At 38.9% G+C, this 11,613-nt stretch overlaps 1 protein-coding gene across 5 annotated transcripts in view; it reads right to left on the bottom strand.

Moving 5' to 3' along the window:
* The window catches only part of LOC5571525, a 531,761-nt gene extending 520,986 nt beyond the window's left edge, over positions 1–10,775 (bottom strand). For all 5 annotated transcript variants that reach the window (XM_021847436.1, XM_021847435.1, XM_021847439.1 and 2 more), the window contains exon 1: positions 9,750–10,775. The gene's annotated coding sequence lies outside the window, so the exon portion shown is untranslated. The remainder of the gene's footprint in view (positions 1–9,749) is intronic.
* Positions 10,776–11,613: the final 838 nt, after the last annotated feature.

The raw sequence follows: 11,613 nt of genomic DNA on the forward strand, positions 1-11,613 counted from the left end.
TTCAATTTGAATCTCTTTCCCGGAATGGGGCCGTCAAGTGAGGATGTATGAAAAATTTCCCTCCGAGGACCGTTTGTTCTTGGTCCGGAAATTGAATGAGTGAATAATGGTGACGCGGTGTTGTTGGGAGGATTCGAACGAAATGAAAGCACCGGACGGAGAGAATTTGTTTGGAGTGCTGGAACACAAGTTATCAATTTGTTATAGTACAATGAGTAAAGTTTGCAATATGTGTTGAAGTTGACAGAGGATTTTTCTTGTAAAGCAACTTAAAAAGGTGTTTAAATAGAACTGAATCAAATGGTTAAGGGCTTTTCAAGTAACTAGTAAGCTCATTATCTGATTCATTTAATTGTAATATATTTAATGTATGCTGGTAATAAATCTAAGAACTGTTGAGTGGAATATTGTAAGTAATTAAGTATGGTATAATACTAAATTTGATTTCAAACCTACTAGAATTGGTATTCTGAGACAGATACGCATATATCGATCTTAAATGTAAGGCCGTCTTCGAATTAAGTACACGACGCTGGAGACGGCCTCACAGTTGAGGTAGAAATAAAGTTTTAACAGTACAATTTTGAAAGTGTGTCAGCATCAATAACTATTGACTATATTTTACTCGTATAATTTTATTGCTTAACGAAACTACTACAATAATATTGTGGTTTTAATTGCATTTTATATTTGAACCTATCATAATCCATGATCTATGATTTTGATTGATTTAAAATTGATTCAAATGGTGGCAATTGTAACTTGTAAAGTTCCCACTGGGATAAACCTGTTTTTTAGCTCAAGCTTGATTGAACTGATAGCATTCGTTGGTGCCATTATTGAATTTTGGCGAGTATGACAATGCTTAAGAATTTTACATATGAAAAATATTCTACCGCGGACGTTACCCCTAAGCTTAGGAAATTGTAATGTCAATGAAAAACCGACTGTTTCAACGAAAGTCTCAAATAATTTATATAATATTCTTTGGTTGATTGTATTCACTTGTGTTAGTGATATTTTCTAGAAGGAAATGATTTATATTCCTCTTTATTTTAGCCAGTAAGTTTCTTTAGGAATTTAACAGATATGCAACTGAATGTCCAGTCAGTAATATCTGAGACGAGACTAGCGAAAGTCTATACAAAGTCTTTCCCAATGCCGACTGTTGCCGGTGTTTCTGGAAGCAATCGTGTAGTGGTTTCGGCAATGGCTGGCACTGTGGTGCAAGACATCCCACTGGTCAGTCTTTCTATTTTTCAAGCTCAAAAGGATGCTGCTGTGCCTGACATTTTTTCAGGGTACACCGCATCATCCCTATCTCCCTTCGAGATTTCATCAAAGAAACATCACAAAAGCGCTTCCCCTATTGTAATGTTGATGGAACTAGTGTAATGGTTACGACCACAGCTGGTACTGTGGAACAAAGCGTCTCACAGGCAATTGAATGACTGTTTTTTTGCCGACAGAGGCTACACAGCTAAAAATATGTTGTAAATTTAAGTTTATTTTCATGCACATATTTGGAGCATCAAAATAAACCTAAATTTCAACGACCAATCAATTATTTTTCAATCGAATTCGCTTTAAATTTACACGATCATGTAATATTCAACCATTTATAGTTGAAAATTGAATGTATATTTATTTAAATTTACATGATGCTGTAACAACACACGAATTTGATTTATTTTTACAGTAGACTTCAGTTTACATCACATTGAAAATTAAATATTTTTTTCTGTGTACCATGCTCTCTCTTTCTTTCACAGCAGGCACGCCGAACCGAAGATTATCAACCTCGTCATCCACCACACGATCAGCTACGGATAGTCGCTCCGGCAGCTGTTTCGCCCTCCTGTAGAATATCGGTGGTCTTTGGGTCAACATCAGCGAGCTGAAGCTACTCATCTCCGACCTCGATCCATGCGTTGTAGCTTTACAGGGGACCAAGGTGAGCCAGATTGTTGTTCCGCCAGACTTCATTGGTAAAAACTACACGTTGCTGTTACAGTCGACGAATGCCAACTATTGGCAACACGATGTAGCCCTTGCCATCCGAGAAGGTTAGTTAGAACGTGTGCAAATCGACATCCCTTTACTTCCGTTGATGTTCGCCTTCACGCTACGATCCAGGCAACCGTTGTAACCACATACATTCCGCCGAGTTCAGCTCAGTGCCAGACCGCTTTGGGAGACCTGTTCATCTTCTGGGGTATTTTAACGCGCACCATCTTGCATGGGGATCTCACCAATCGAACGCACTTAGGCGATCCATTGCCGAAACAACATTGGACAAACATCTGGTTATCCTGAACGACGGCTCCTCCACTCGTATTGATCCGACAACGGGTAACACCTCAGAAATCGACGTGTCCAACTGTTCTGAGAGTCTGACGCATAGGTTCACCTGGCGGGCCTTGTCGGCGGCGAAAGTGTCTACGTTCCCTTCGACGTCTTAAGCAGCGCGGTCCAAACCAACCCGAAGCATTGGCAAGCTTCCAGGAAACTAAAGCAGCGGTAAAAAAGCTAAGCGAGAATCGTGGGAAGATTTCGTGGTGAAAATATCACCCAGCAGCACGACAAGCGAACTGTGGCGTACGGTTAGTTAACTGCGCGGCAACCGGTTATACTCAAGAGAGCGAACGGGTTTACGGACAATCCTGAAGAAGCAGCGGAAGAACTGGCGAAGTACTACAGTGAGAGATCGGCGACATCAAGCTACACGATGGCGAAATCGGCAGCTGAATGGATTTTTGCTCAATACGGGTGATGTGTATAACATCGACGTTACCCTAACTGAACTTCTGTGGGCTCTCGATAAAAGGGGAGGTGCATCAACAGCTGCCTTTTCAATAGGGTACCCTCTTCTTCAACGTCTCCCGCTGTCTGTGAAGATGACGCTTCTTGAGCTCCTCAATAAAATCTCGTGAAGTGACGAGTTCTCATTCCAAAACCACATTGCCAGCAACCTCACTCAAAAGTTGTGTGGCAAAGCTATTTGAGCGCTTCATCAACCGCCATTATATTATGGAGCTAGATACGAGCGGTCGGCTTGACAAGCGTCAACACGCCTTTCGTGCAGGAGAGATTGCTGCCAAATATCGACGAACACTGCTTGATAGCTTCCCTAGACTTGTCTAAATCATACGATACGACCTGTCGACACGGCATATTACGTACACTGAAATCGTGGCAAATACGAGTTCAGATGATCAACATGTTGTACAGTTTCCTTTCGGTGCGAACCTTCCAGGTGGCTGTTGGAGAGAGATGGCCTCTCGAGCACCAGTTGGAGAACGGTGTGCCACAGGGATCAATGCTATCCGTGACGCTGTTCCTCGTTGAGGTCCAGTCCATTTTTCGAATTTTACCAGCTGGAGTCCGAATTCTTCTGTACGCCGACGGTATCCTTCTCGTTGTACGTGGTGCGGAACATGAAGCGTTACACAAGAAAACTTCAGGCAGCCGTGAAAGCAGTCGACAAGTGGTCGAAGGGCGTTGACAAAGTCGCATAGATTCTACTGCAGTCCAAATGTGCGCCGAGAGCCTGCAAACAAGATCATTGTAGGTAAACGAGAAATTGTAGGAAGATCAATCGGCTAAAGATCCTGGATATTACCTTGGATCGAGCACTAACGTTCAAACCTCACTGTCAAGCGGTGATGAAAGCGTGCGAGTCTCAACTTCGAATTCTGTAAATGTCCGCCTTTGTCACACGAAATAGGACTAGTGAACCGAGAAGGACAAGCAACCCTGCAGATCCTCGCCCTGGTTTGCTTCCGAAGCGTTTCGTGACCAGTCCGATAGTATCGGTCATGGCGAAAAAATTACCATTCGAACTACTAGCAACACAACTCGGATAGCAATTCGAATCTCAGCAAAAAAAAAATTTCGAAAACATCAACCTTCTTATAATTCTTCGTACATCGGAACGCTGTCAAAAGCCTTGTAAGAGAGAGCGACCGTGTGTGGCATGTTTACAAGCCCTGGAAGCAGGCAGAGTGAAGCATTCGTGATTACAGCAAATTGAAAGAGTAGCGAGGACCAAACCGGCCCAATTCTGTTGGATCCCTGGACACACAGGTATCAACGGAAATAGCGAAGCCGACCGACAAGCCAATAAGGCAAGGAGGCAACCAGCGATCAACATCCCCATCCCAGGAGAGGACACATTGAGATCGGTCAAGTAAGCAATGCGGCATCTGTAGGCCAATGGCACGAGATCCGAGAAGTAAAGTTGAAGGAGGTGAAAAACGACACCATACGGTGGACAAACCACGGTAGCACAGCCGACCAGCGACTGTTAACACGGCTGAAATTCTTACATGGTACTGGGTTGAACAAACAATTGTAGCGTGAAATGTATAATTGAAGTTTAAATTTGACGCCGATACGAATGCACCCTTTTGAAGTAAAGTGTTGTAAATACATAAACAAACAAACAAACAAACAAACATACAAACAATCGAACGGTGCACTTTCTTCGATCAAGCTGCTGAGCTCATCTGAAACTTTCGTCAGGTTATCAGGTTATCCAACTTTCATCGTAGTAAACGCAACACAAACAAAAAATTTAACACGCTCCTCATCCCAACATTCATTGGCAAATAAGGACACAATCTCAAACAGGAAAGAACCGCAACAAAAACAGGGGGCAATATTGTTGCGAACTTTTCCACTCGTGAATAATCAATTATGATAAACATAATGCCTAAATTGTTTTATGGTTATTGCTAATTAATGCAACAATGATTACCAACCGGCGAAAGTTTTCGAAAATTTCAAAGCAAAGTCAATAGTTTTATTTTGTTTAAGTCGTGACAATCTGGATTTCTGAACAAGCATCAATGAGGATAATTTATGCAATGATGATTAATTCATTGTTTCAAATATGCTATCGTTAAATTAAACTACACCTTTATGGTTTATACATCAATCATAATAATCAGTTCAAAAACTGTTTGACTTGTAAAGACATACATAACAGCTATATAGTAACCTTATACTCACAATGGATCATGTGCAATGGCAAACAGTAAATTCAATTAATTCCAATCATTAGGCACGAGCCCGACGCATAATTAGCGTTTTTTATCGTTTCAATTTGAATGTTCATGATAGATGCAGTTGCTCCTAATGACAGGAATTCTCCGAAAACCAATGTAAACTGAAACCATCAATTAGGAAGGGATACAATCAAGGTGAAACAGCGCATCCACAGATTATGTTAAAGCTTGTTTTCCTTCAATTTGTGCTGTCTTAATTACTCTCTATTATCATGCCTACACAGTTACGGATCACAGACGGTAATGGATCACTCTATCATTTAAAACTAAATATCTCTCTAAGAACGTTTACGTTGAAATGAGGGTAAGATGAGGGCTTTGCCAAAGCCCAAGCTAAATAGTTCTTTTTCGTGTGTTGATATCGAGATTATGACTTCACTTGAGGATGAATTATCAACTAGTGAGCTCGTTTTATGCTTGTCACTACACAAATTTGTATCGTGATAATGTTGCATTACCCTAAACGTCCCCGATTCTCGACAAGTCATTTTCAAACAAACAGATGCCATTTGGACATTTTCTGTACAAATTTTTTGAAACCACCCTCATTTGACTTAAAAAGGGGCTTGTTATTTATCATAAATGAACAATGCTGTATTCGGAACCATGCCTGAGCTATTCTGGGTTGTACTGGGGTCACGGGAGTGCCAAATTTAAGAAATGAGTTTCAGTTGGACGTCTTTCTGGCTTGCTTGTTTTGTTTTAAGTTTTACATTGACATTATGACTTATCATCTGAAATTGGGAAATTAAAAGAAAATATTTCTATTTTCCTGAAAATTACTCATATTATAATATTTTCACTCCAAACTTGCATCTTTTATGTAAAATACGAGAGCTGTTGTTTATCTCAACTGGCCGTTTATTTGGTTAGCTGAGATGCGATGTCACGCTACACGATAAGTTGTTCATCTGCAACATCCAGACAGCTCATCAAAACATCCCGAGTTGGATCGTGCTGAGCAGTTGGGCTGTGAAGGAGAGCGAAGAAAGAACTTCACAAAAGTCTATTTTGACAGCTCGGCAGAAAAAGCGCGCGCACGGAAAGAGACTGGCGCTCGATTTGAGAAATGGTCGGTTGTTATCATGTTTGCGCTATTGGATGTTTTGTGGTTTGGTGGGTCGACTTAAAAGTTTGTTTTGAAAGCAGTTCCACTTTTTCTACAACGTATTGCCGTGTACAATAGTGGTCAACGTAACTAATTTCATTCAAATGATTTGAAATTAAAACAAACAGAGGAGTTAGAATATTTATGCTGGTTGGGCATTACGAAAATATCTCATAAATCAATGTAATGCTCGTTGTTGGTTCATGTCGAAATGATAAGATGTTCGGCTAAACAAATCTTACTTTGTATATCGAATAACAAGAGATCCAATACAACAAGTACTATAATTATGATTATAATAGACTTTTGATATTTTCAATTATAAATCACTACGAGAAAAATATTTGTAGAGCATCAAATTCCTCCTGATCATTCCTTTCCCTGTTGAGCATGCATTCTTAATAAAAATGGTCGTTCAATTATGGGACAAATTGTTATTGTCTCATACATACATATTTCAAATCTTGAGATTACTTCTGATACTTCTCTTAGTTCTTCTGGAAATCACAGAACTCTTCCAGATATCAATATGGGATTCCAAAAAAATCCGTTGCCAAATTACGGTATTACTTCTGAGATTCCCTCTGAGATATCCCTATGTGATTCTTCTGGACATTTATTTGGAATTTTTGCTGAAATTTCTCTGTGATTCTTTTTGTATCTCATTAAGGATTACTTTTAAAATTGTGGAAACGAGTAGTCCATGAATTACGTAAGGATTAATGGGGGAAGGTAGGGTTTAAAATTTTGACGTGCCATTCAAATTATTTTTAATTTTCATACAAAAAATCTTACCATGGGGTAGAGGGGGTCTTAAAATCTCCATTAAATTAATGGACAGCCCCAAACTAAATTCTTCGGAATTCTTGTAACTTCTTTCGGAAGTACTATGGAAGATTCTACCAAAAATCATGATGCAATTCTTCCGGATATTTTTGGAGGATTTTTTTGATTTTCTTTATTATAGAAGCTTTCAGCTTTTTGGAGGATTAAAAAAAATCAACGAAACATTCTTATTTAATTTCTCCGAAAATAACACTGAAACTTTTCCGGAAATAATTCTTTGATTCTTACAAGAATGCTTCTGGGGTTCTTCCGGCAATCACATTAGATGCTTTCGGAAATCCTTTTGGAACACTTGCGGTTATCTTTCAGAAAATCTTGAAGTTTTCTAATTTTTTTTTTCAAAAATCTGAAACTTTTCTAGAAATGCCACTATGATATTGACGTCAATATCCTTGAAATATTAGTTGAACTCTTTCAAAAATTCTATTGGAATTCTTCTAGATATCTTTTGGAAAACTTTCTTCCAATCTTTCTTCCACCTAGATTTTTTTGAAGATTCTTGCGGATAATTTTCCCAAATTACTTCTAGAATCTAGGAGCATCCTGAATTTTTCAAGAATATTCTTTCAAGTATCTCTCAAGGATTTTTTCAAAAATGCTTCTGAAATATCCTTAATTTTTTTTCGGAAACCCTGCAGGACGGCTCCAAAATATCTTTCTCGCAGATTCTTCCAGACATTTCTCTAGAATTTTCCAAGAAATCCTTCTGAAAACCTTCCGAAATACCTTCTAAAGTTAATCAGGAAATACAACTGGAATTCGTCCGAATAACATTCAAGGATTCTCCTGGAAGTTTTCTTTAGATTCTACCGTAAATAGTTCTGGTATTTTTCTAGATATACCATTCTTCGAAAAAATGTGTAGGATTCTTCAAAATATCATTCTGAAAATTCTTCTGGGATTTTGAATGTTCTTTGAGATTAAAGACGGATTCCGTCAAGAACAGCATATCGATTTGCGAAAGAATCACAAATAAATTGTCGTCAAAATCTGGACGTATCCCTTTTAGATTTTTGGAAGAATTCCAAATGGATTTTGAATTTGTAGTGATATCCAAAAGAATCCCTGAAATATTTACCAGAATGATTCAAGAGTGATATCCAGAAAAAAAAATACGAAGCGATCTCAAAGGTATTTTTTAAAGTCTCAGAGTACTGTCTAGAAGTTTCTTAATGGATTTGAATCCAAGAAGGAATTTTGAGAAGATTCCACTAATGATTTTAGAAAATATGCAAGGAAAATATCTGATAAATCCCACTTCCCAATGAACTTCCTGAAGTATCCCATTTAGATTTTTGGAAGAATTCCAAATGGATTTTGAATTTGTAGTGAAATCCAAAAGAATCCCTGAAAGATTCATGAATATTTACCAGAATGATTCAAGAGTGATGTCCAGAAAAAAAAATACGAACCGATCTCAGAGATATTTTTTAAAGTCCCAGAGTACAGTCTAGAAGTTTCTGAATGGATTTCAATCCAAGAAGGAATTTTCAGAAGATTCCACTCAAGATTTTAGAAAATATGCAAGAAAAATATCTGATAAATCATGAAAAAAAAAATTCATGAACACTTCCCGATGAACTTCCTGGAGAATCACAGAGAGATTGTTCCAGAATTCCAGAGGGTTTTTTTTTTCAAGAATCTTTGGAAAAAAAAATATTTCAAGAATCACATAGGGATTTCCGAAAAAAAACATATGTATATAAAAAAAATCACTGGGAAATTTCTCGAAACAATGAAGCAGAATTCCCGTTTGAATTTAAGAAGGATTTCTTGAAGAGTGCAAGGAGGATCTCCAAAGAATTTCAGAGGAATTTCCGGAATTCTGCCGTTGGAATTACTTTGCAAATTATTCCATGAATGATGATTTGCATAAATGTCACCAATGACAAAAATGTTTGACTTATTGCGAGTCAAATTAACTTGCTACCCAGTGCATTGGAAAGGCAAATTGGCAGCTACGAAATTATATTTACCAAGCTGTGTATCAATAGCCACAATTAAAGTTTCAAAAACTTTGGTTTCAAATGACAAAACAAATTGTTGTTTTATACGCCTATGAATTATGATTGCATCTCCCGTAGAAAGTACTTGAGAAAATCATTGCAAAGCATAAGAAGTACGTAATGAGTGTTCGTTGTTCCATTTTGTTCGAAAATTAATAACATTTTGCGACGAATCACTGTTGGCAAGAACATAGTTGACTGTCCAAACAATCATTGAAAAGGATAATATATGCAATGATGATTGATTCACTGTCTTAAGTAAGCTACCTTTGAATTGGACAGGTTTAAAAAGTAAAATTGACTGAGCCTGACGGCTTTATATATCAATCATAACAATCAGTTCAAACACTGCTCAACGCTTGACTTGTACAGACAGATGCTCTCGCAATGAATTATATGCAATGGCGAACAGAGTAAATTCAATTAATTCCAATCATTAGGCACGAGCTCGACCTATAATTAGTAATTTTTTTTCGTTCCAATTGAATGGTAACAATAGATTGTTTGCTTCTAATGGCAGAAATTTCACGAAAATCGATGTAAATTGAAACTTTTATAAATGGATTATAAATGGATCCATCCACGCCAAACAACCACCCACAAATTCAGTTCACAGCTTGTTTTCCTCTAATTTGTGCTGCCAAAAAATACTCTCTATTACATCCCTCCTGATTTATATCGACATTCAGTAACCCGTCATTAATACCTTCTGAAACGTACCGTGAACTGCTTCTTTATGCTCACTCGGTGCTGTTCTGGAACGTATAATCCGACTGTTATGAGTTTTCCATCAACTTGAATTATTGGCAATATCTTCGAAGTATCAATATCGACTTTTCTCGGTAACACTCATATATACACTATTTACACTTCACAAACAGTTTGGTTTTATATTTCTAAGGAATGCGCACTTAAATTATTTATTCAACACGAATCAACGTATGCTTACACACGCGCACCAATATTTAACTTTCTCTTTTAATTGAATTATGCAATACAGTGAATATTTCCACTCTGGCAGCAAACCGAGCACATGGGTTTTCACTGGATTGAGCTTTGCAGATGGTACTTCGAGGACTGGTTAACTTTTCACCATCTATATTACGTAGATTTCCATTTGATAAATCACATGAATTTGAATCACTTGAATCGAAAAGCTAACACACTTTAAGCCATCTTATTCAAATCCAATCCACATAGAGAAGATGATCCTTCAGCTTGAACTCTTTCTAGTTGAACGACACACAAGTACCAACGTTCCAGCTGGAGACAAGTTGCTCATTTCCCGCGTGAGGTACTCCAGATCCTCAGGAAATTCTCGCGGCGGCAATCCTCGAGGGTACGCTATAACTTGAAAAACTTGAAAGAGGCGAAGAACTAATTATAGCTCCTCCACTGAAATACCACCACCACTTCCATCCGGCAGTCTAGCACGTTGCCTTGGGCTTTTTCTAACGTAAACTGCGGCAGCAACTAATTCGCACTGCTAATTATAATTAGCCCTTCGCAGCCGACGACTTCAATCCGGAGAGTTCAAAACCGTTACAAAACGCGATGGCAACCGCTCCTGCCCTATCCAGCAATCATCCTTGGGCCTGCTTCCTCACTCCTAAACTCCTTTTTCCCACCACGAAACTGCGACGACTGCTTTAGCGCACGGAAAACTGGGGCAGTGTGCTCGACGCGTGACGACCTGCAAGACTGATTTCAAGTGCACTGCAGCGAAGGCTAGTAGGTCCTGCTCGGTCGGATGCTGGCGTTAGATGAGTTTAATCACCGCGGACGTTGACAGGATCTGACAGCATCGGTGCCTCTGTTCAGCTGGGCGTCCTGTGAGCCCAGCTGGGCAGAGGATGCTACTCTGGGAGAATGAAGATTTGGGAGCGTGAGAGAACACTGCGGTGTTGGGGCTGCTTGGTCGAATGGAAAGCTTGGATAAAAGCTTTCAGCTTCGATGTGAATCCGGCAGATGCTCGTCGTGGGAGAAAATGTCACAAAGTGTTCAACAATCACACAACCCTTGGAGGACAGTTGTAGCCGCTTCCAATTGTTTGAAATAGTTTAAATGGCTTGTTGGGCATGTCAGGAATTAATCATCAATATTAATGTCCTTTTTTAGTGTTTGTTTCAATTAACTAAGAATTACCAATTCAATTGGCTTCTTGTACCAACCGGATTCGAATTGGCCACCTTATAGATACTGGGTTCGCCGTAGAGTGGGACGAACTCGTCGACCAATTCGAACGTATCCCTGTCTATTGTAACACTGCTACCTTGGCGAGCTCCGTCGCGCTCGTCACCACCATGTAGGGGGACTGAGGGTAGTTTGCCCACGTTAAGGAAAACAGCGATTTTAGATGTGAAAAACATTATTTTATGCTCTTTTTTATTTATGGTCGGATAAACAAACATGTTTTCTCCCGAATAGTAGAACCAGCTATCCATTCTAGCTTTTCTGGGGTTTATAAATTAATTTTTAAAAAATGCTTGCTTAACTGCATATGTATTGTTTTGCGGGGTAAAATGCCCCGCTTCAGTCCGGCGTTAGCCGTTCTGTAAACGTACGCACACAATCATGCTTGTT

This window comes from Aedes aegypti, chromosome 2 (assembly GCF_002204515.2).
Source record: "Aedes aegypti strain LVP_AGWG chromosome 2, AaegL5.0 Primary Assembly, whole genome shotgun sequence".
Lineage (NCBI taxonomy): Eukaryota > Metazoa > Arthropoda > Insecta > Diptera > Culicidae > Aedes > Aedes aegypti.